The sequence below is a fragment of the Plecotus auritus genome (genome assembly GCF_963455305.1).
Source record: "Plecotus auritus genome assembly, chromosome: 8".
Taxonomy (NCBI): domain Eukaryota; kingdom Metazoa; phylum Chordata; class Mammalia; order Chiroptera; family Vespertilionidae; genus Plecotus; species Plecotus auritus.
Genome location: NC_137782.1, coordinates 122,357,182 through 122,380,818, shown reverse-complemented (window position 1 = coordinate 122,380,818; position 23,637 = coordinate 122,357,182). Strand labels below are relative to the sequence as shown.

Below are 23,637 nucleotides of genomic sequence, written 5' to 3'. Positions count from 1 at the left end.
CATTTTTTTTCAACACCTCTTAATATTTAAGGAAACCGCCCACCCATTCCCCACACAAACCTGAAATCTCTCTCTCTCACCTTCTATAACAGAGACCATGCTAGTGCAGAAATTTGAGATTTTTGGAAAGAGGGAAAATGATAGAAACTAATGAAGATATAAATAGAGGTAGAAGAGACTTTGCTGTTTTAATCGCTTTCTTCATTTTTTTTTTTGGGGGGGGTGTGGTGGTATTGATGGCAGATAATTCCAGTATGATTCTATTCATCACCAGCTCTAAAGAGGATGATAGTTGGTATAACTCTCATTATCTAAGATCAGATCAAGGCTTAACTTGTTTAGTCATCACAGCAGACCTGAAAGGTATGATTTTCTCCATTTTGCTAATGAAGAAACTGGGGCTTTTCTAGAGTAAGTACATTTTACAGGAGCCAAAATCCAATGCAATTATTTCTGATTGTGAAGCCTATTATCTTCCCACCTGGTCATGGGGGATATAAGAATGACATCCGGTCACAAGAAGGGTTTGATGCAAGTCACACCTGTTGAGTAGGCAACCATTTATTCTGCATTTCCATTGATTCTGATACAAGCTACAAACTGAATGAACCTCAGTATTATGCCAGATACAGCATTTATATAAGAAAGACTATGTCTTTTGTGATTCCACTTATAGGAATTAAATAGAAAAAAACAAATCTATAATAGTAGGTTCCTACAGCATGATAATGGGAATGGGAATGGGAAAAACCTGCAAATAGTACAAGGGATCTTTAGGAGGTAATGAAAATATTTTTAAATGAACTGTGGTATATTTTCACAATATTATAAATTTACTATAAATTATTAAATTGCACATTTAAAAAAGAAAGTTTATGTCATGTAAAGTAAACCTCAATGAAATAAAAGTCCTGCGCATCAAAATTAGAAAGGACCAAAGTAAGCAAATTGCAGAGTTTGCAACACAATAGTAACGCTCTTTTGCATACTCTGAGATGTTATAGATTGTCCCATCATTCTATATATTCTAAGAAAATAATATGCTAATTAAACTTAAATGTGTTTGTCATATATAGGGTGTTCCCAAAAATGTATATACACACTTTGAATAATTATGAATACAGTGTTTATTAAAATACATTTCAGTTTCAAAATTGAGCTTTCAATTATTAAACTACATATACATTTTTTGGTGGGGACACCCTGTATACATATAGGTGCTTTGTTGGTGGGAATGTAAACTGGTACAGCCATTATAGAAAACATTGGGAGATTACTTTAAAAATTAAAAATAGAACTATTATATGATCCAGCAATTCCACTTCTGGGTAGATATCCAAAAAATTGAAATCAGGATATTGAGGAGATGTCTTCACTTCCAAGTTTGTTGCACTATTATTCCCAATAGACAAGACATGGATATGACCCAGTTGCTTGTCAACAGATAATGGATAGATGAAGAAAATGTGACACACACACACACACACACACACACACACACACACGCACACACTCCAGTAATATTTTATTTAGCTTTTAAAAGTAAACGCTAAATAAAATACTATGACAAGACAAAAAAAATGTTCTCACTTATATGTGGAATAAAAAAGTTAAACTCATAGAAACAGAGTGTAAATTGGTGGTTACCAGGAGTAGGGGCTGGGGTAAATGGAGAGATATTGGTCAAAGGTACAGACTTACACTTGTGAAATGAATCAGTTCTGGGGACCCAAAGTACAGCATGGTGGCTATAGCTAATTGTACTCTATTATATACTTGAAACTAGTGGCCTGGTGCATGAAATTCATGCACAGGGGTGGGGGTGGGTGTTCCTCAGCCCGGCCTGCACTCTCTCCAATCTGGAACCCCTCGAAGGATGTCCTACTGCCAGTTTACAGGGATTGGGCCTAAACCGGCAGTCGGACATCCCTCTCGCAATTCGGGACTGCTGGCTCCTAACTGCTCACCTGCCTGGCTGCCTGCCTGATTGCCCCTAACCACTCTGCCTGCCAGGCTGCTTGCCCCCAAATGCCCGCCCCTCTAGCCTGATCACCCCCAAGTCCCCCCCCTGTGCCAGTGTGCTCACCCCCAACTGCCTCCCCTGCTGGCCTGTTCACCCCCAACTGCCCCCCTGCTGGCCTGCTCACTCCAAACTGGCCCCCACGCTGTCCTGATCACCTCCAACTGACCCCAACTGATGGCCTGCTCGCCCCCAACTGGCCCCCCTGCTGGTCTGCTTACCCCCAACAGCCCTGCCCCCCACCAGCCTGATCACCCACAACTGCCCTCCTCTCTTGGCCTCTAACCGCCTCTACCTTGGCCCCGCCACCATGGCTTGTCCAGAAGAATGTCTAGAAGGTCTCCTGGAAGGTCTCCCAGTCAAATTAGCATATTACCCTTTTATTACTATAGATAGAGGCCTGGTGCACAGGTGGGGGCCGGCTGGTTTGCCCTGAAGGGTGTCCCGGATCAGGGTGGGGGTCCCGCTGGGGTGCCTGGCCAGCCTGGGTGAGGGGCTGATGGCTGTTTGCATGCTGGCCAAGCCCCCCAGCCAGCGGGGACCCTCACCCTATGGGGGTGTGGCCAGCCTGGGTGAGGGGCTAAGGGCTGTTTTCAGCTGGCCACGGCCCGCAGTGACCCAAGCTCCCAGCCCCTCCTTTTTGCTTTTTTTTTTCTTTCAGCACCTCCCTGAGCGGAGGCCAGGGGCGGCTAGAAGCAGGTATCTGGGATTTATTTATCTTCTATAATTGAAACTTTGTAGCCTTGAGCTGAGGCCAGGGCCAGCGGGAGGGAACTTGGCTTCCTCCAACACCAGGGGCAACCCAAGCCTCCTGCTGGCTCCAGTTCTGTGGCTGCTGCCATTTTGGTTGGGTTCATTTGCATACTTGCTCCTGATTGGCTGGTGGGCATGGCTTGTGGGCATAGCGGAGGTACAGTCAATTTGCATGTTTCTCTTTTATTAGATAGGATTTGCTAACAGAGTAGATTTTAAGTGTTCCCCTTATAAAGAAATAAATAAATAAATAAATAAATATTGACTGTACTCTGCTATACCCACAAGCCACTCACCCCAGCCAATCAAGAGCGAGTATGCAAATTAACCCAACCAAGATGGCTGTGGCCACGGAGAGAGCAGGAGGCTTGGGTTTCCCCAGCAATGGAGGAAGCCAAGCTTTCCTCCTGCCCTGGCCTGCCTTGGCCTCCGCTTAAGGCTACAAAGTTTCAATTATAGAAGATACATAAATCCCCCCCAAAATGGCTGCCACCACGGAGTAAGCAGAAGGCTTGCCTCTGCTCCAGGCTACAAAGTATCAATTGTAGAAGATAAATAAACCCCAGATACCAGGGACTCCACTTGGGTTGCTGGGGAACGTGGCTGACCTGCAAACCAGCACAGACCCCTCACCCAGGCTGCCCCATGCCCCAGAGGAACCCCCACCCTGATCCGGGACACTTTTCAGGGCAAACCAGCCAGCCCCCACCCGTGTACCAGGCCTCTGTCCTATCTAATCCTATCTAATAAAAGAATAATATGCAAATTGACCATCACTCCAACACACAAAATGGCTACCCCCATGTGGTCAAAGATGGCTACCCCAATGTGGCCACAAGATGGCCGCCACAAGATGGCCAGCAGGGGAGAGCAGTTGGGGGAGACCAGGCCTGCAGGGGAGGGCAGTTAGGGGTGACCAGGCCTGCAGGGGAGGGCAGTTAGGGGCAAACAGGCTGACAGGGGAGCTGTTAGGTATCAATCAGGCTGGCAGGGGAGTGGTTAGGGGGTGATCAGGCTGGCAGGCAGAAGCGGTTAGGGGCAATCAGGAAGGCAGGCAGGTGAGCAGTTGGGAGCCAGCAGTCCTGGATTGTGAGAGGGATGTCCGACTGCCCATTTAGGCTCGATCCTACCTGGATCGGGCCTAAACGGGCAGTCAGACATCCCTCGAGGGGTCCCAGATTGGAAAGGGTACAGGCTGGGCTGAGGGACACACACCCCTGTGCACGAATTTTGTGCACTGGGCCTCTAGTAAATAAATAAAATGGCATTTATGTGAGGTGATGAATTTGTTAGTCAACCTTAATGTGGTAATCATTTTACAATGCATACATATATTATATCATTATGTTGTCCACCTTAAACTCACAAAATATTATTTATAAACTATATCACAATAAATCTTGAAAAAATAAGTTGCAGACATCAGAATATTTCAAACTTATATATTTCAGCATGCACATTTTCAAGGTGAGAATACAATTATTTTTATGAAGTCGGTAGATTTTGTGATTAAGTTGGAGCCAAAGCTCAGTGGAAAGTAAAATTTTGTGAATCACTTTTGTTGTTGCCTGTTGTTCATCCTCCCTAGAAGATATGTTTTTTCCGTTGATTTTTAGAGACAGTGGTAGAAGGGAGAGAAGGAGGAAGAGACAAAGGGAGAGAGAGAGAAACACAATGTAAAGGAGACATATTCATTGGTTGCCTCCCACACTCACTCGGATCAAACCTGCAGCCCAGTTACATGTCCAGGAATAGAACCCATTACCCTTGGGTGCTCGGGCTGTCACTCTAACCACATAGCAACACCAGCTATGACTTGTCAATCACTTTTTATATAAATAGAACAATGTACTTTTCAAAAGTAATTTGCATCCACTAGCTCAATGTTTCATCTCTAATACTATGATGTAGGAAAAACAGGCATTATTTTAATGATCAGTGTTTTTAGGGATAGTAGACAATTAAACCCAAAAGGACTAAGAAAGTTGCTGAATCAATGTGTTTTAAAAGGCTCCTTATCTCTGATTTCCCAAGTGAATGAAGGAAGGAGCTTAATGTTATGCTAAATGCTTAAAGTCATTGTTAACTTTTATTAATTTAATATCTCTATAAGGTAGACATTGTTTTCCTCAGTTTACAGATGATGATCCGGAAAATCAAAAGATACAAATTCTTCACCAAAAGTCACAGAGGAAGTGGTAAAACTGCAAAGTAAAGATTACTTTTCTGACCTTTAAAACTATGCTACTTATATCACCAAACTGGGAATACCCAAGTGCTTTTCAGTGCTCAATGTTGAGCCCCTCTGTTACAGAGAGCCATTTGTTGCACTTAAAAATCATAGCTCAGCAGATAGCTCTTTTCTCTGTCTTTGGTAAATAATAGTAAATAGAAATAGTAACTAAAATATATCTAAGTGATATATTGAAGGTATAGAAAGAACTAGCACTTGGAAGCACATTAATTAATATGCACTGCACTAATATCTATATATCAACCCTCACAAGAACCCAATCCCATATATAGTAAAGCATTTTCATGATCACGTATGTGGTAATAATGATAAGAGAGAAAATAGATATTCAACTTTGGAAGTGTGTACATGTTGTTTTATTTTTCAAAGTGTTACAGTTCAGTGGCTTGGTGTATTGAGAATGTTATTTGTTATTTTGAGATAAGTCTTGAATAAAGCGAATTCAGAAGAGTGGCTACTTTTTGGAATATCTCTCTCTGCTCTCTTTGCTTCCATCTCCCTTCTTAGAACCATGTGCCCTCTTACTGCCTCAGAGGTATTAAACTTCTCTTGGTAATGGCTGAACACTGTTATTACCATCATTTTACTCTCGAAAGAAACTGTATGAAATCTTCAATTTGGTACAATGTCTATCATAGCGTAAACATTATCCTGTAGGGCTGGGACATTTACTTGATGAGCTGGAGGGATATAGTTGACAAGAATTTCTTTGATTGCCTCTTCAATCACACAATGCTGATGAAAATTATCTTACACAGGACCAAACTGGATAAATACATGGGATTCTACAGGGAGAAAAAATAGTCTTGACACACGTTTTAGTTTTCTATTTCTCTTAAGAAGCTTTTTTCAATGCTGAAACTTATATATTAAAGGTATTTTGACCACATCTTATTTTATGCTCCCAACAAATCTTGGGAGGTAGGTAGGTGGGTTTATAGAAAGGTCAAGTACAGTTATTCTCACTTTCCAAATGCGGAAACTAAAGCTGAAAGAGGCTTCAGTCACTTGGTTAAGGCCATACAGAATATTCACGGTTGCAGGTCTTCTGATAGGATGTTGAACACTTTGCCCTAAATATCCAGGCAGCATTCACCAGGGACTGTTCATCTAGCATCTGCCTCCTACAAAACTTTCAAAGTATTTTGAAGAGCAATCGATAAACTTTTAATACCATGCTTTCCATAGTTGGAATCATGGAATCATGGAATGGGTAAAACCTACTAGTACTTTGTATGTGCTCCCACTCATGTGTGTGCTTCCTCCTAAATGCCTACCCTTTCCTTTCTCCTCTTCAGAGTTCTAATGAGCCCCAAGGTTCCCTTTTCATACCCTCTACAAAATGTGAGCTCAGATATAATCTAATTTAACAGTCATTTACCTCTTCTTGTGAGTATAACCATAGCGACATTAATAGCATTACATTATATATAATATTTCACCCAACATGAGTCATTACGCTCCTATTCTTATACTTTTACAACATTAGCTCAAATTCTGGTACAAAAAGAATCGTCACCATTCTAAAAATTTCTGGCATCACTAAGTAAATCTATGCTATAAGCACTTAGAAATTCTAACGTAATATCTCACAAAGTGGCCACTATTCTGCTCATGCATAAATCAATGCTGACTGCTCTCTAATCACTGGTGGAAAGAACTGGATTATGTGTAACCACAAGACTTGATATTCAGTTAATTTAAACCAGCTTCTCTTGTCTAATAAGAAAATGTAATAAGACACTACATCTGCATACCTTAGTGACACTGGGAAGGAATGTGTGGTCTCCCTAATGTCTGAATCATTCACTTGTCAAATCAACCCTTCTGGAACAGCTCAGCAGGTCTCACCTGAATAGAAGGGAAAGCTTCTTTTTTTCCCTCTAATTGTATATTTATTCTCTTCCTCTATATATTTAGAGTGGTGTGTCAATTTTTGTTGTTTATCCTCACCCGAGGATATTTTTTCCATTGATTATTTTCTTAGAATGGAAGGAAGGGAGGAGGAGGCAAGGAGAGAGACAGAGAGAGAAATGATAGATAGATGATAGATAGATAGATAGATAGAGAGAGAGAGAGAAAGACTGATGTGAAAGAGGCACATAGATTGATTGCCTCCTGCACGAGCCCCAATCAGGGCGGGGAATCAAACCTGCAACCCAGATACTGCTCTTGACTGGGAATCAAACTGGAGACCCCTTGGTGTGAGGGACAAAACTCTAACCACTTAGCCACACAGGGTCAGGGCGTTAGTCTATCAATTTTTAGAGCAATTAAGATTATAAACATATAAACACAAGAAATAAAAATGAAGGAAATACATGTCTAAAAGCAGAAATGATAACTACAGTTTAAGCTTAATTTTTAACCTTCTATTGGTATATGATTAATATTCTATAATAATTTTAAAAGTTGACAGAAAATTTTATTTCATATTACCCACATAGACACAGTCCAAGTCTCCACCTAACTTTGAACAACAAGGCTTGTTCTGGAACTTCCACAATACAGCTAAACCTAACCCAAGCCCATGAATGCAAAAGGTAATGAAGATTTAGTATTTACATAGGTACTTTATTAATATAACCATATGTTTTTAAATTAACTGTGTTCAGAATTGCCATAAATTTCTTCTCAAATAAAAAAGAAGAAAATATCACTCACTTGCAACAACCTGACATGCACATAACAGATGGCTGTGGGGTTGTTTTTAGAGTAAAAAAGCATTAAGAGTGAGGCATATCATCTATTATTTTGCCTTGCCATCTTTATCACTTTCAATCTAAACAGAAAAGTGATGTATTACAGGAAAATGGCCTCCTTTGTGACATTTCTGATATGACTTTATAATTTCAACACCAGAGTGGTTCATTTTCTGAAATGAATGAGACATATTTTAACATTTAACGAATGCCATGTTTTGGAAATGAATCCTGCAGAAATTCATTAAGCTACTGCATACATTCTAAATATCAGAAATGATATGATTTCAATGATAAAAATATCTCAAGAAGTACTCTAAAATATGCCTGTGTGTATGAAGATGGTCACTGCAGGAAGAATTCTTAATCAATGAACAATTATATGATCGGCTTATTGTAAAGAAGAAAATGGGTGTCAATTATACATTGTTGACATGGGTCTTTTTGATAGAATTTTAATGGCTGTGAAGACCTCTTCCCAAAAATGTCTTCCCAGACTGCTTCAGTGAAGACTGGTTTTCCTTTTTTTTGTACAAAATATCAATTGTTATGACATGGTTTGTGCCTTCCTCCAGGAAATGCAGATACTGCCAAAATGAGTGAAATATAGGGATAATAAATTCCTGGAATTTACTCCAAACTATTTTTCATCTCTAATGATTAGGCCTTGTTTCAAACATAATTAAGATAAAAAGACAGCTGCCCTGGCCCTGGCTGGGTCTCTCAGTTGGTTGGAGCATCGTCCTGTACACCAAAATGTTGCGGGTTTGATTCCAAGTCTGGGCACATACCTGGGTTGTGGTTCCATCTTGGTCAGGGTGGGTAAGGGAGGCAGCCAATCAATGTTTTTCTCTCACATCTATATTTCTCTCTCTCTCTCTTCCTCTTTCTCTCTCTCTCTCTCTAAAACAAACAAACACACATATCAATAAAAAAATATCCTTGGGTAAAAATTTAAAACACACACACACACATACACACACACACACACACACACACACAACCCCCACCCCCAGCTCCTCTGGATGAAGTGGGATTGGAGAAACTTAACTGTAAAAACTCTTTCAATCTTGATCCCTTCAGTAGTGTGAGAGGTACTCATAAGAAACAGGTGTTCATTACTAGTCTATAACACCAATTGATTTTGTTTTTTTAATGAAGTATATCTTTGCCTGCAATTCAATGGTATTCACCTAAATGAAGGACATGGGCCTTATAACTGACTCATAATATGATGCTCTAGACACATAAAGACATAATATGTACCTGATTGTTTTATTTATTTATTTTTAAATATATTTTTATTGATTTTTACAGAAAGGAAGGGAGAGGGATAGAGAGTTAGAAATATCTATGAGAGGGAAACACTGATCAGCTGCCTCCTGCACACCCCCTACTGGGATGTGCCCACAACCAAGGTACATGCCCTTGACCGGAATCAAACCTGTGACCCTTCAGTCCACAGGCCGATGCTCTATCCACTGAGCCAAACCGATTAGGGCTGATTGTTTGATTTAAATGTACTATTAATATGGTTCTGGAATAGCTTCATACTTAAAGGCTCCATGCATTCACAAAATTAAAAATAAAACACTTTTTATTATTTTTGTTAATCTCATCCAAAGATAATTTTCTATTGTTTTTTGAAACAGTGAAAGGGGGATAGACAGAGAGAGAGAACCGTCGATGTGAGAGATACACATCAATTGATTGCCTCCTGCATGTGCCCTGACCAGGGCCAGGGATTGAACCTGCAACCGAGGTCCATGCCCTTACCCAGAATTGAACCTGGGATCCTTCAGTCCACAGGCAGACACTCTATCCATTGAGCCAAACCAGCTAAGGTTAAAAATAAAAATATTTTTTAAAACAAATAAATAAAAAAAGCCCAGATTTTTTTGAAGAAGAATAACTTTAATATAAATATTTCATTAAACAATGCAAACTATTTTCACTTTTTTTCCTAATTAATCATACAGATACACTTACATCAAGGCCGTTTTAAAATGAGGTTCTGCTTTTTCCAAAGTAGCATGTTATAACCAATTCTCATTTCACAGTTGAACTAAAAACTAGAAATGAATAACCTATGGCCCATGGCCAGGCACCCACAGGGGAGATGAATAGTCCTGCCATCTGTTATCCCAAAGGGGCCTTCATAAATAGCACCAGACTGTCAGATTTAAACTCTGTGTAAAGAGAGGCCGTATGGCAAAAACAGGAGACATACTGAGGGCACGGACAGAGGCGGGGAAAAAGGCAGACAAAACAAATTTTCCCTAAAATGTTCAAGAGAGAAGTAAGCACACATATCCACATTCTGAGGACAGGGTCAGGCTATTTCAGGGGGAAAATAAGAACTGATTTTAAAAATTGGGGGCCTGCCCCTGCTACTAATCACTCATGCAAAATGAGAAACATGTCAATTCTTTAGTCTCCCATTTATTGTTAAATATAAGTGCATGTGTGTGTGTGTGTGTGTGTGTGTGTGTGAGAGAGAGAGAGAGAGAGAGAGAGAGAGAGAGAGAGAGAGAGAGAGGAGGCTCTTCTGGTGTCCCTTTCAGGTATATTGTTCCATGATGATAAATAAAAATGGCTTTTCCTAACAAGTATTCCACTAACATTTCTGCCTGCCCAAATTGTATTTTCTTTCTCTTGTTTGTTACATATCATTGCGTCTACCTTGTTGTGTGCTTGTCTCATTAGAAGGTGGTACCGCTTAATGGAATAGAAAGACTGCACTTATAAATTATTCTAATCTAGAAAAGATGGGCATTCAGCATCTCTCCTGGTATAATTATTCAACCGAATGTGATATTGCAAAATCATTAGTCGAATAAAACAACCAAGTGAGCAAGTAATTTCATTGTGAGTCTAAAGAGATTTAAATTTGGTTCAGCACTAGCAAGCAGCATCGCTCACTAGAAGGGCCTTCTAGGTACATTATATGTTCTATGCATGATAAGTCCTGAGGTAAAAGGCATAATTTAATGCTTGAGAAGAACTATGCATCATGGAGTCATTTATTATACAAGTCTTTGTTGCTGGGTATGAAGAGGAAAAAAATGTATTCACGTGGAGAAGGGCACACTCAGATACAGCCTGTCGTTTTCAATTCCTCAAGTCAGCTTAGCTGTGTGATTAGCATTCTACCTGGCCACACTTCCAGAAGGACTGAGCGAGCATTCCCTGCCAAAGGGTTTTAAAAATCACATGAAAATGTCGAGTCTTGAAAGAATTTCCAGATTCCTGAAATTCAGGTTGGTTTGTTGTCTCTTGACAGCTCATGAATTAGATCACTAAGCCTGGATGTGCTCAAGAGAAAGATGAATGTATGTGCGGCTGGCATAGCTTTCTTTATCAAGTGATATGCTTCAAAAAACCTTGCCATTTAAGCGGTTCTATAGTTCTACAAAGCTTTCATTCTACGGAGTAAGATATTTTCAGCAATTCATAGTTTTAGAAATGTTTTCTTTTGCTTTGGATTATTTAAGTACACATCAACAAATGCATAGAATAAAAAAGTAATTACTTTAATCAGAATACAGAACGACTACACTTCAACCTTAAAAATACGTTACCAATACTTTTTGTTAGTGAAATTAACTAGAAACACACATGCACATATCTATACATATAAAAGGTTAATATGCAAAGTATCCCCTCAGGAGTTCGACCAGGAGACTGGGAGTTTGATCACTCACTATTATGTGCTCTGACCACTAGGGGATGGTGCGGAATGAAAGCCCTGGGTGGCAGCCAGAAGCCAGGGAAGGAAGGTCCCGGCTGGCAGCAGGAAGGCCCAGATGGCCCTGATCGCTGGCCAGGCCTAGGGACCCTACTCGTGCATGAATTCCGTGCACTGGGCCTCTAGTATTATGTAATTGTGGAAGGAACAAATGTAAAATGGGTTTTGAATGCAAATTTGTTATAAAATTTTAGACTTAAAATTATCCTGGAAACCCATTCTGTAGCTTCCTCTATGGCAGTGGTTCTCAACCTTCCTAATGCCGCGACCCTTTAATACAGTTCCTCATGTTGTGGTGACCCTCAAGCATAAAATTATTTTCGTTGCTCCTTCATAACTGTAATTTTGCTACTGTTAATGAATTGTAATGTAAATATCTATGTTTTCCGATGGTCTTAGGCTCTACAGCAGTGGTTCTCAACCGCTAGCAGAGTCACCTAAGACCATTGGAAAACACAGATATTTACATTATGATTCATAACAGTAGCAAAATTACAGTTATGAAGTAGCAACGAAAATAATTTTATGCTTGGGGGTCACCACAACATGAGGAACTGTATTAAAGGGTCGCGGCATTAGGAAGGTTGAGAACCACTGCTCTAAGGGTAATCTTATAATGTGGACAAGTTTAGCAATTGCATCTTATTTTCATTATAAATATTTATTTTCATCTCTCTTTTACACTATTGTTGTTATTTTATTGTTTAAGATAAATGCATAACTAAACTACACTTATGTTATTTTTATTTTATGATTATAAGTAAGTTTTACCATTTATTTGAAGCAAAATTAGAATGTTGGGTCTTGGTTGATTGAGAACACCTAACCCAAACTCTTCAACTTAGAGAAAACTAAATCCCAGAAAACAAATGACTTGCCCATTATCACAGGAAAAAGTAAGGGACACAGCCACAACTAGAAGATGGATATCTGGACTCTAGGTACAGCATTTTTGCCACTAAAATAGGCTTTTTGGGTCTAATACTTGGTGAAAAGGAGGTATACCATTTAAGACATTTCCTTAAAGTTCTAATGGAGATTGATAAAAAATTTAAATTTAGTAACACATATTTTTCTCTGTTATTGGGAAAATCAAATAGACTAGCTGATTTCAGTTCAAACCTTCACAGGACCCAACTCTTCTACCCACTGTTTATTATAACCCCAACCTCACAAAATTCCTCTGTGAACATATCAAAGGGGAACTGATAATATTACAATGATTGAATGTATGCAAAGATATCTACAGTTGTTGTTTTTTTTTTAATTTGTTCATTTGTTTACCTCATTAACTGGGTATATAATAAAATAACATAGGACTTTTGGTGATTTCCTGAAACAAAATAACCCATAACTCTTTCTTTGAGAAATTTTTTAATATTGTGGTTTACAATTGGGATAAAATTTCAGCACTGTCTGGTATGATACATATGTTACTTGTGGCTGGATGTACATCTCAAAACTGTCACTCCAGGATGTCCTCTTTATGCAAGCTACCACGTAGTTTGAAGTCTATGTTCTAATGAGCTAAACTGGCTATCTTCCCATCACATATGACTGCTTCTATCTTTTTTTTTTTTTTTACTTCACACCAACCCCTCTTTTGCCCATAATACCCTTCAATGTCATGGTTTCAATCTATTCATTTGACTGAAAAAGAATTTGTCCACTAATACTATATATATATATATATATATATATATATATATATATATATATAATGAGAAAAGTATAATAGAATGTGCTTTTATACTACACAGTTGAATAGTGGTTCATCTGATATGTAAATGTACATATACATACATGTGATATTTAAAATATATTTTTCTCTATTTTCTCTTTGTTTATATGGTAAAGCCAAATCTGCTAATTTTTCTCACTTAGTAATATGCATTTTGTGAAACTCTTCCTGATGTGAGCAAATACTATATATTATGAACTTTTAGATTTATTGCAAGAAAATGATATTATTCAGGCTCTCCTGTACATATAAAAGGTACTACTCAAAATAAATAAGAGTAAAATAATATATAACAATAAAGACACAAAAGGGAGTATTCAATAAACATACATAACACCACTAAGAAGTAAACAGGGCTGTTTATTTATTTGCTCTGTTTTTGTCTTAACTGATGCCAGAACATATGCTGTGAAAAGTATAGATGAGAATGGAAAAAAAAGTTAAAAATAGACTCCATGGCAGGCTGAACAAGAGGATTGGGGAAGGACCAAGTGAGTCCTATGGTTACTGTAGTTTCCCATCAGGTAATTTGATCAAGATATTAAGAAGAGATTCAGTTTAAGTCTATGCTTACATAATAGAAACTGAAATGACACTAGGCAGACATTTGGTAAAAACAAGAAATAGAAGGGTATATATTGATTTATTTCATAGTTTACCTGTTGGTGAACAGTTTTGTACTAAATATTTACTATGTGTGTAAAATAGCATGCTCTATCCAGAACACACTGTATTTCACAGACCCCAACCTTTTCCTTCAAGGACTTTATAACCTAGATTTACAGATGGCATAGCTCTTTCAAGTGATGTAAAACAGAAATGTAAATAACTATGAAAAAACAATAGTTGGCTCAGTGGTTGAGGTCAACTTATGAACCAGGAGGTCACAGTTCAATTCCTGGTTAGGGCACATGCCCAAGTTGCATGCTCAATCCTTAGTGGTAGGCATGCTGGAGGCAGCTGATTAATGATTCTCTCTCTCTCCCTCTCCCTTCCTCTCTGAAACCAATAAAAATATATATTTTTAAAATGCCAGAAATAATACGTGGGAAAGTATGAAAAAAAGACATCTGTGAAGACAGAACAAGCACTCAATAAATATTTCCTATTATGAAGAGATATAAGACTACAAATGTTAAACAAGAGCGAGATCACCAATGGCTGGGATGTTCAAGTACAACTTTTAGGAGAAGTAGGACATGCTGGCCTGAAAGGATGGTTATAATTTAGATAGGTTAGGAGTATAAATGGGCAGGTCTGTAAGTATTGCTATGCAATGTGAAGTGCCAGACATCGGTATGAAAGAAGAGATAGAGACCACCTTGGTTTATTTATAGAAATTATAGGGAGTATTCAAATAGAAGACAGGAGAAAGACAGTTGCTTCTAGGGTTGAGAGGGGCTTGGATTGTCGTGGTAAATGAATAATTGTCTAAGGTGTTTACTTCACTGGTCCACAGTTTCTTCAAATGTGTAACAAGAGAGTTAAAACATACAACCTATTTCGTTGTCTACTCATTGTGACTCAGTTCTGGGGGAATTATAACATGGGTGTAGTCATCGGTTTAGTGTTTTGTCTGAGACTTTTGGGGTTTGTGAGTGCTAAGTCATTTCAGGTGTAAAATCTCTCTGTTTTGAAGACACAGTTTTAAAATTATTTTTTTTCAAGAACTGAAAATAAATACTACAATATATACTTTCTCCCCTTAATCTTGCCTCTGGGGGAAAAAAATCCTAATACTGTTTCTAGTTAACAACTCAAATAAAAGACAATGACTACCTTATAATGGCTTTTTAAATGATTACCCACAACTGTAATGAGTAATTATATCATTTGCTATAATGGCATTCACTAAATTAATTATGGATTTGAAGTCAAAATATATATGACATTACTGTGAAGAAAAAAGTAAGGAAGGTGTACTAGGTTAATGATGGAGAATTGTATGCCTTTTATATAATTACAGTTTTTTTCCATTTATTGGATCTAGTTTAGTTTTTTTAAAGCATTACTTTCAACACATTTTATTAAATTTAGTTGAGTGTGGTCACCATACAAACTGCAATTTACTATTTCTTACCTGAGAAAACCAGTCTTCATTTAGCTTAGGTACTTACTTGAAGATACATAGTTAATCAATCAGTGGTAAAAGAAGGCCACTTGGCTGGTTTCATTCTATATCTCAGAAATTCTGGTTTTGATATTTAGCATAACAGAAGTCACATGTTGGTGAATTGTGGAACAATATACATCAGAAATGTATATATGGCATATTTCACTATCTAATGTTTTAGTGAACATTTGTTGGTCATCAATGTAATGTCACAGGTGACCAAATATGAAAATGACTGGTTAACAAACAGTAATGAATACACACAGCCATAATTCACTTTTCTTTCTGGGAGTATCATATTCCAACAGCACAAATAAATTTTAGTTCACAATCGCAGGGAATGCATTTATAAAACAACTATGTGGATTATTAATGTTGGGCAGTCTGGATCCCCTCACTTTCCCAAATGGAAGTTGTTTCCTTAATGACCAAATTTATCCTTTCATCTTGTCACTCATAGCGCAAACAAACAAGAAGTTGACAAAGTTAGCTCGTTATCATCGGGAATCTGGAAGGACAATTCCTGAATCTACTTTAGAAGAGTGAACAACTTCTTATAGTCTGTGTACACAGGACAAATAGGGTCTTGTTTCTCTGCTTTCTTCAAAATATATCAAAGGAAAAAGAATCATCTTGAGAATTGAAAGTGCTTCTTCCATGGTCTTTGTCATTTTTGCTCTATTGCTTTCTCTGACATGTAGCTCTCCTATAAGGCAGATGTTCAAGTATCACAGATGAAAGGTAAGGAGAAAGGTTGTTTTGTTTTAATTTTTGTTCCTTTTTTTCCTTTAAGAGAAAAACAATTTCTGTACAGATTCCTGGAATAATATTAATCAATATTTCACTCAGTCTTTAGATTTTGTGCCCAAGGTCCATAAAACATTATTAGCTCTTTTCATATAATCTTCTGTTTACTTAGTTGCTAATTTATTTTAAACCATAGGGTTTCTCAGAATTAATAATTTAAAAAAAAACTGTGACAAGTACATAGTTTCAAATGATACGTGGGACAAGAACTCATGGTATGCCAGTGGAATAGGCTGACATGTCTATATCCAAGAGCTTTTTTTACTGAAGGAAATTTTAATAAGATCTAGATGTAAAAGGGTTTGATTTGAAAAAGGATCAATATTACTGTGAAGAATTCCCAATGAATGTGCCATTGAAAACTATTTCTATGGATGGAACTAAGCATTGCTGATGCACTAGAGAATTATGTGTTAAACAATTGCTAAAGGACCTCCTGCAGCTTCAATATAAAACTGTAATTCATTAAAAACAGGATATGGTGTGCTGTGTCTAACACAGACCTCTATTTCTTAGTCATAGGACTCAGATTATTTAAACTACATGTTCAAAGATTCTGATAAAGAAGAAATAATAGAAAACTGGGTTTTCAAAGTTTTTTTTTCAGTTTTAAATTTACCTCTTTACCTTTATGAATGAGACTATTTATTCTAACTTCAGTGTACCACTATAAATGTTACCTACTGATGAAAATAAAACAATTGTTGGATGCCTATTATGTTGCATGCACTGCAATAGAATTAGCATATCTAGAAAAATAAAGAAAATAGTTTTCTCTTCTGTAGTTGTTAAGAACTGATTACAATAAAGTGAAATGATTACTTTGTGTAATTTGTAATAATAACTTTTAGTTAATGAGATTTTCCTATTGCCCCGAATTTCATACTGTATCTCATTTAATTCTCACAAACAACTACATAATATGTAGATTTCTTCTATGCTTTACAGATAATAATATACTTGTAATGTGTAGAACAGGAAACTAATGTGGCCAACTCCCAGAATTGCTAAGTGGAATATATTCCAATATAGTCTGTCCAAATATAAGATAATTTTTTTAACAATGTCTGCTTCCCCTAAATATAAGCTTGTTCAACTTAAGGAAGACAAGATTTTACAAAGAAAGTAACATTAGATCTGAAACTTTAAAGATAGTTGAGGAATAGGGTAGGCATTAGAGACGAAGGAAACGAAAGTTAGAAAGGCAGAAATCATGTAAAGCAAGCATAATCAGGTAAGACACTAGTTTAGCATGTTCAGTATAGAATTCTTAAGAAGAGATTGGATATGGATTCAAAAGAAGGTCTCACCATATTAAGGGTTATGAACTTTATTCAAGAGACCATAAAGCTTCGGAAAAAAAAAAAAAATTTAAAAAACGTGCCCTGTTGGTGTGGCTCAGTGGTTGAGCATTGTCAGACATGTGCCTTGACTGGTTCGATTCCTGGTCAGGGTACATGTCTGGGTTGCAGGCTCGATCCTCATTAGGAGTGGCTGTGCAGGAAGCAGCCAATTAATGTGTCTCTCTCATCAGTGTTTCTCTCTATCTCTCTCCCTTCCTCTCTCCATAAAATCAATAAAAACATATTAAAAATAATACCAATAATAATAAATATTTTGGGAAGTAGCACCACCTAATTTGGGTTTTCAGAAGATAATTTAGATACTCAAGAATGCAAAAACTATTAAGGAGGTTACTTTAGTAAGAGGAATTAGAAGAGATTAAATGAATACTTTCAAGGTATTATTGATCATAGAATCTAAGAACAACAAAATATCTGTCCCAGTTCATACCACTTTATTTTCAGCAAAGGTCCCAGGAGAAATATTGTACTCCACAGCAAATGAGACTATTGGGCCAGGGTGCCCTGGCCTCCAGGCTAGGTATCTACATGTTGATTTTTTTCAGCTTGCTACTTTGTTTTTAAGTCTTCAAACATACTTTTCTAATCCATCCTGCTTACTTTGCACAACACATTTTCTTTTTATGTAGTTAAGAAAAGAGAATGATTGCCTCTTAAATCAAGTAATAATTCTTGTAGTTACCCTGTGTATCGGGCCCCACGCTTAAATCCCATTTTCTCCTGGAAAGCCGTCTTACAGCATTTAGTCAATACATTTTCTCCCACATTCTGCCTGTGTTCATGCTGATTGCAAACCTAGTATTACCTTTTCCCTTCCATTCACACAACTAATATTTACTCATTCAGACAGTAGCTGCAGTTCCATCAATTCCATGAAACCACCTGCTATTGCCCAAATGTATGAGCTTTCTGATGCTGAAGTTCTATTATACTTACAGATTATCACAATTTAACACTGAGAAATTCCATGTGCGCTTGTTATAATGCAGACCAACTAAAACGGAACCTTAAATTTCCTTTTAGCTCTAGGATTAATTACATTTGTTTATAACATTCTCAGTAGGTGGGGAAATAGCTTAGTACCGGGATATACAATTTAAAAGATCTTTAAAACCCTGATCCTTATGCTTTTGCTACATAGAAGCTTTTGGTTCACATGATTTAGGCTTTACTGAACATTTGGATATTCATACAACAATCCAGACTTTCCCCAGCTATTTCCTTTGAACACAAAACTCACTTCACAGCTTTGACTTCTACACATTCTCTGGAAAATGCTATTTAACAGGTCATTGGGAAGCCCCAAAGGGCTCAGAATAGTGAAAAAGCTCTGAGAATCCTCAAGTTCATAGAAATATTTTCTCACATGCGCTTAATTACTCATAGCCATCTATGCTAAGTATTTATGGATGGAGGAAATTATAGACATGGCTTCTTACCAAGAGGCTTCTTGGCCTCTTTCAGGGAGTGCTCAACACTGAATTGGGAAGGTTTTGGGGATGTGTTAAGGTGAGAAAATTTAATGGAAGCACAATAGAGAAGACAAGACTTGGTGGGAAGTAAAGCTTAAAACAATGAAATATATACCTACTGACATACAAACGTCAGTATTCTGAATAGATACAGGTCTAAGGACATCAGGAGTAATCTGAGGACCACTGCCAGGAAGGCACGGTGATGTGTAACACGCAGGGCACGCACGATATGATGGCTGTTGACAGAATCACCTCCTACCCTTCTGTAATGTGATAATGAAGTCAGGGTGGTCTTGAGAGAGCTGTTTTTTTATACCTGACTTTCATTTTCTGAATCTTTTTTGTATGATTCTCTATTGATGTTTGTCGGCTCCTTTTTAAAGAACTCAGCCATCGCATTGCACTGACTTTTTGCTCTTGGGCCTCACACATTCCTTGCCAGATGTTCTTGTTTTCATGGTCCAAACTAGAGTTAATCTCTGCCCTAGCCATTCATCCAAGACAGCAATTTTCAACCTTTTTCATCTCATGGCACACATAAACTAATTACTAAAATTCTGCAGCACCCCAAATATATATATATATATATATATATATATATATATATATATATATATATATATATATATTATGATCTGAAAAAAAGGTATAATTTTGATTGGTTTACAAAAAAGAAATAATTGTCTACCCTTTTTGCTCTGAAGTAAATTTTTAACAATCAGGTGCCTGTACTTGTATATCGGGATTTCTGGTACCAAAAATTAGCCAACCAGACACAACCTTATTACATGATGTGACCAGTAAGATAATATGCAACTCTATCAGATGACATATATTTATGGTTCAAGACAGGACATTCACACTGGATGACTATTGTTGTGTTGGCTACTGTCATATTTTAATCTGACAATCTAAGGGAAAAGACGTCAGTGCCCCTAATTAAATACGTATTGCATATTCTAAAAATTCTTGCAGCACACTGGATGAAAATTGCTAATCTAGGGTATGATGAAGAAAGACCCAAACCTATGATACTAAACGTGCAAATGATGTTAATAATATAGCCGCTAAACCTGACTGGTATGGCTCAGTGGGTGAGTGCTGACCCATGAATCAAGAGGTCACCAGTTTGATTCCCGGTTGGGCACATGCCTGGGTTCCTGACTCAATCCCTGGTAGGGGACATGCAGGAGGCAGCAATCCATGTTTCTCTCTCATTGATGTTTCTATCTCTCTACCAATCTCCCTTACTCTCTCTAAAATCTTCCCTAGTAAGAGAGTAAAAGGGAAGAGCATTGGGATCAGTTGTTATAGCAGATGTAATTGATGATATATCAAATTATATAGGAAAGTAATTTGGAGGGAAGGATTAGGAAGAACAACTTTTGCTAAGAAATAATAACACTAATCAATCAAAATGTTAATTACTTTATTAAAGAGAGTATAATATTTAGACTGTGAGGCTTGTGTGTACTAATAGACAGTGATCAGAACTGGCAAAAAAACAAGTCATATAAATTTATTGGGCTTTTATAATTATTGGATTATAGTTTGCCATCTTTATATTTCCTCTACCACTGTCAGTTGGATCTATGGATGTCTCACATTATCAAATATTCTTTCCATACCAATTCTGAATGTGGCAGAAAACTTTAAAGTATTTTAGCCACTCTTAGTCCATTTAGTTCAACTGTGATGGGGCTTAACATTAAATATGTCCATGTTCATTATCTTAATGCTGACATCAGTGTTTCCCTTAAGCTTGGTGATTTTATCATACTGTTATGAAGTCATCTATGCCAGAATTCTAGATCCCAAATCTTGAGATCTAGGATTTCTGGTTATTCTCTGGATTCTGAAACCTGTTCTTTTAAATTCTGAAATGCCTCATTCTCTCACTGGCCATATGGCAATAGCTGGTGTCATGTTAGCCAATAGTAGAAGTTGCAGCAAGCTATCTTCCTGTCATTGCCTCCAGTATTGTTAGCCCCCTTTCATATATGATATGCTCATCATTAGGGATTTTCCATTACTTTACCTAGGACCCTTAGATGTTTATATTACATGCTATGATTGAAGACTGCTACAACCTTTAAAAATAAAAATTAGGCTGTTGAGTTAATATGTATTTTTATTTTGTTTTTTTAGTTATTGACTTCTGGGGGAGAGAGAGAGAGAGAGAGAGATTTGTTGTTCCACTTATTTTATGCATTCATTGGTTGGCTCTTGTATGTGCCCTGCATGGGGATTGAACCCATAACCTTGTTAAATCAGGACAACGTGCTAACCAACAGATACCTGGCCAGGGCCACTATAGCTTGTATTTTTACCCCAAACAGCCCTCGCAAATCTCTCAGAGCCTATCTCCCGAAATGAGTAAATCAATACCAGCTTTTTGCTTCAATAAAAATTCCTAAGATAGAAAATAAGCAATTCCATAAAACACATATGGGGCTCTTGAATTCTATACTATAGTTCCAAGTAGTAAAATAAAAAGCATTCATGCTATTTTTTTCTTTTTTTTTCTCTTTCTCTCTCTTCTCATGCTGATTTTTGCATCTATGAATGAATAATGGCTAGATAGCATGTGAGATTAGTGAAAACCTCTAGATGTTAACAATTTTCTCTTTTCCTGGTCTCCTATAATCACCTCTTTAAGGTAATATTCTTCATACCGTCTACCTCACTTTCCTTTTATTCTTATTTTTTTTGATAATATGTGATCTAAGGTACTCATTAATTTCTGACTTTCTGATCATGTTTTGCCTTCCACAGCATGCATGATGATCTAGTCATGTTTCACAACCCCCCTGATGAGATAAATATTTCCATGCAGCTTTGCCTTCTTTTGCCTCTTCAACTATGTATTGCCTCTGGCACCATCATTTTCTGTAACTACACTGCATTTTCTGTAAGTACACTGGCATGAGGGGAACAAGTGCCCTGAGGGGTCTGAAAAATAGGGGATTATTTCTAAGGTATATTATCATAGATGCAAAAATACAATAACAGGCTCAGTTAAGGTAAAAGTTGACCTTTGACAAGGAAGAAAGCGGACTAGGAAGTGACTACCTCCATAGCTCACTTTTAGTTAAGAAGTTTTCATTTCAGATTATCTTATGTGGTCACTTTAGGTCTCTGAGTTTGTAAGGCCTGCCATGCAGACCTCCCTTGAGCTTGTCAGGTTTAGTATGTGCCCCCTTTTTTCATCCACACCTTGATAAAGCCTATTAGAACTTTAAATTTACTCAGTTGGATTTTGTTCCTTAGCAGATGCATATAGTGTATGATAAACTCAAATTATGTAGAAAGAATAGCTTTTGATAAAATGTAACATACTTTGAGGCTAAAAAACAAACCAAACAGGTTTTGGTTTCTTTACATAAGTAGTTTGGAAGTTGCTACTCTCCTTAAAATCAAGTAAAAAGCTAAGAAGACTAAAAAAATCAGTAATTCATCTTCGATCAATAACAGAGGGTAAGATGCAGGGCAAAACACTGCCCCCAAGATTGGAGTCACACCTTCCTGGGACATGGACTCACACACAGACACTGCCAGGAGAACCATGGCCATAACTGAAATTCACGAATGGCTGCCTGAGGCTCAGTGTGGATGGGTCTGAGAATTAAAAACCCCATAGGATCCAGTTACAGGGGTTCTTCAATAATATTGTAAGATTTGCGATCAGGAGTTCAACTAGGTTTCCACAGTTCACATCAGAGAAAAATCCCTTATACTTCCAGCAGGGGAAAGAGAAAAAGCAACGATTTTGAAATATACCAGAGCATTGTATCATCAGGAAAAACTGATTATCTAAAGCCTAAGCAGCCAATGTATTATCAGAACCGAACTGATAATATCTAACTGGGGAAGAAAAATACCCAATTCCAGCCAACTTTAGAGGTCATGTGCCATGGAAGGGGGAGAAAAGAAAAACTGAGAAACTCTTGTCTTTTATACAAAGGAGTTGAAGATTCATATATGTTTATGTTCATGTATGTTTAAGCAACTTTATTTATAATTGCCCAAACTTTCAAGCAATCAAGATATCCTTCAGTAGGTAAATAAGTGTAGTAAATCCGGACAATATAATATTCAGCACTAAAAATAAATGAGGTATCAAGCCACGAGAAGACATGAATAAACCTTAAACACATATTACCAAGTGAAAGAAGCTAATCTAAAAAGACTACATACTGTATGATTTCAACTACAGTTGACCTTGAACAACATGGGTTTGAATTGCAGGCATTTACTTATAAGTAGATTTTTTTTCCACTAAATATACAATAGGCCCTAAGTAGCCCCAGATGAGGAGGAATAAATAGGCAGAAAGAGAGTATTTTTAGGGCTGTGAAAAATACTCTGATAATATTATAATGATAGATGTCATTATGTATTTACTCAAACTCACACAATGTACAACATCAAGAGTGAAACATACACTATGAACTGTGAGTGATTATGACGGGTCAATGTAGTTTCATAACTTGTAATAAATGTACCACTCTGGTGGTAGATGTTGATAATAGGGAGTGTTATACAAATGTGGGGGCATATGAGAATTCTCTGTCCCTTCTCCCAGTTTTATTATAAACCTAAATCTTAAAAAATAAAGTTTTAATTTAAAAATCTCTTTGAAACTTTGAGTTAGAAGGCA

General features: G+C 37.3%; 1 pseudogene across 1 annotated transcript in view; it reads left to right on the top strand.

Moving 5' to 3' along the window:
• Positions 1-23,637, top strand: part of LOC308256671 (THO complex subunit 1-like) — a 30,856-nt pseudogene that overhangs the window by 876 nt on the left and 6,343 nt on the right. The gene's annotated exons all lie outside the window — the stretch shown is intronic.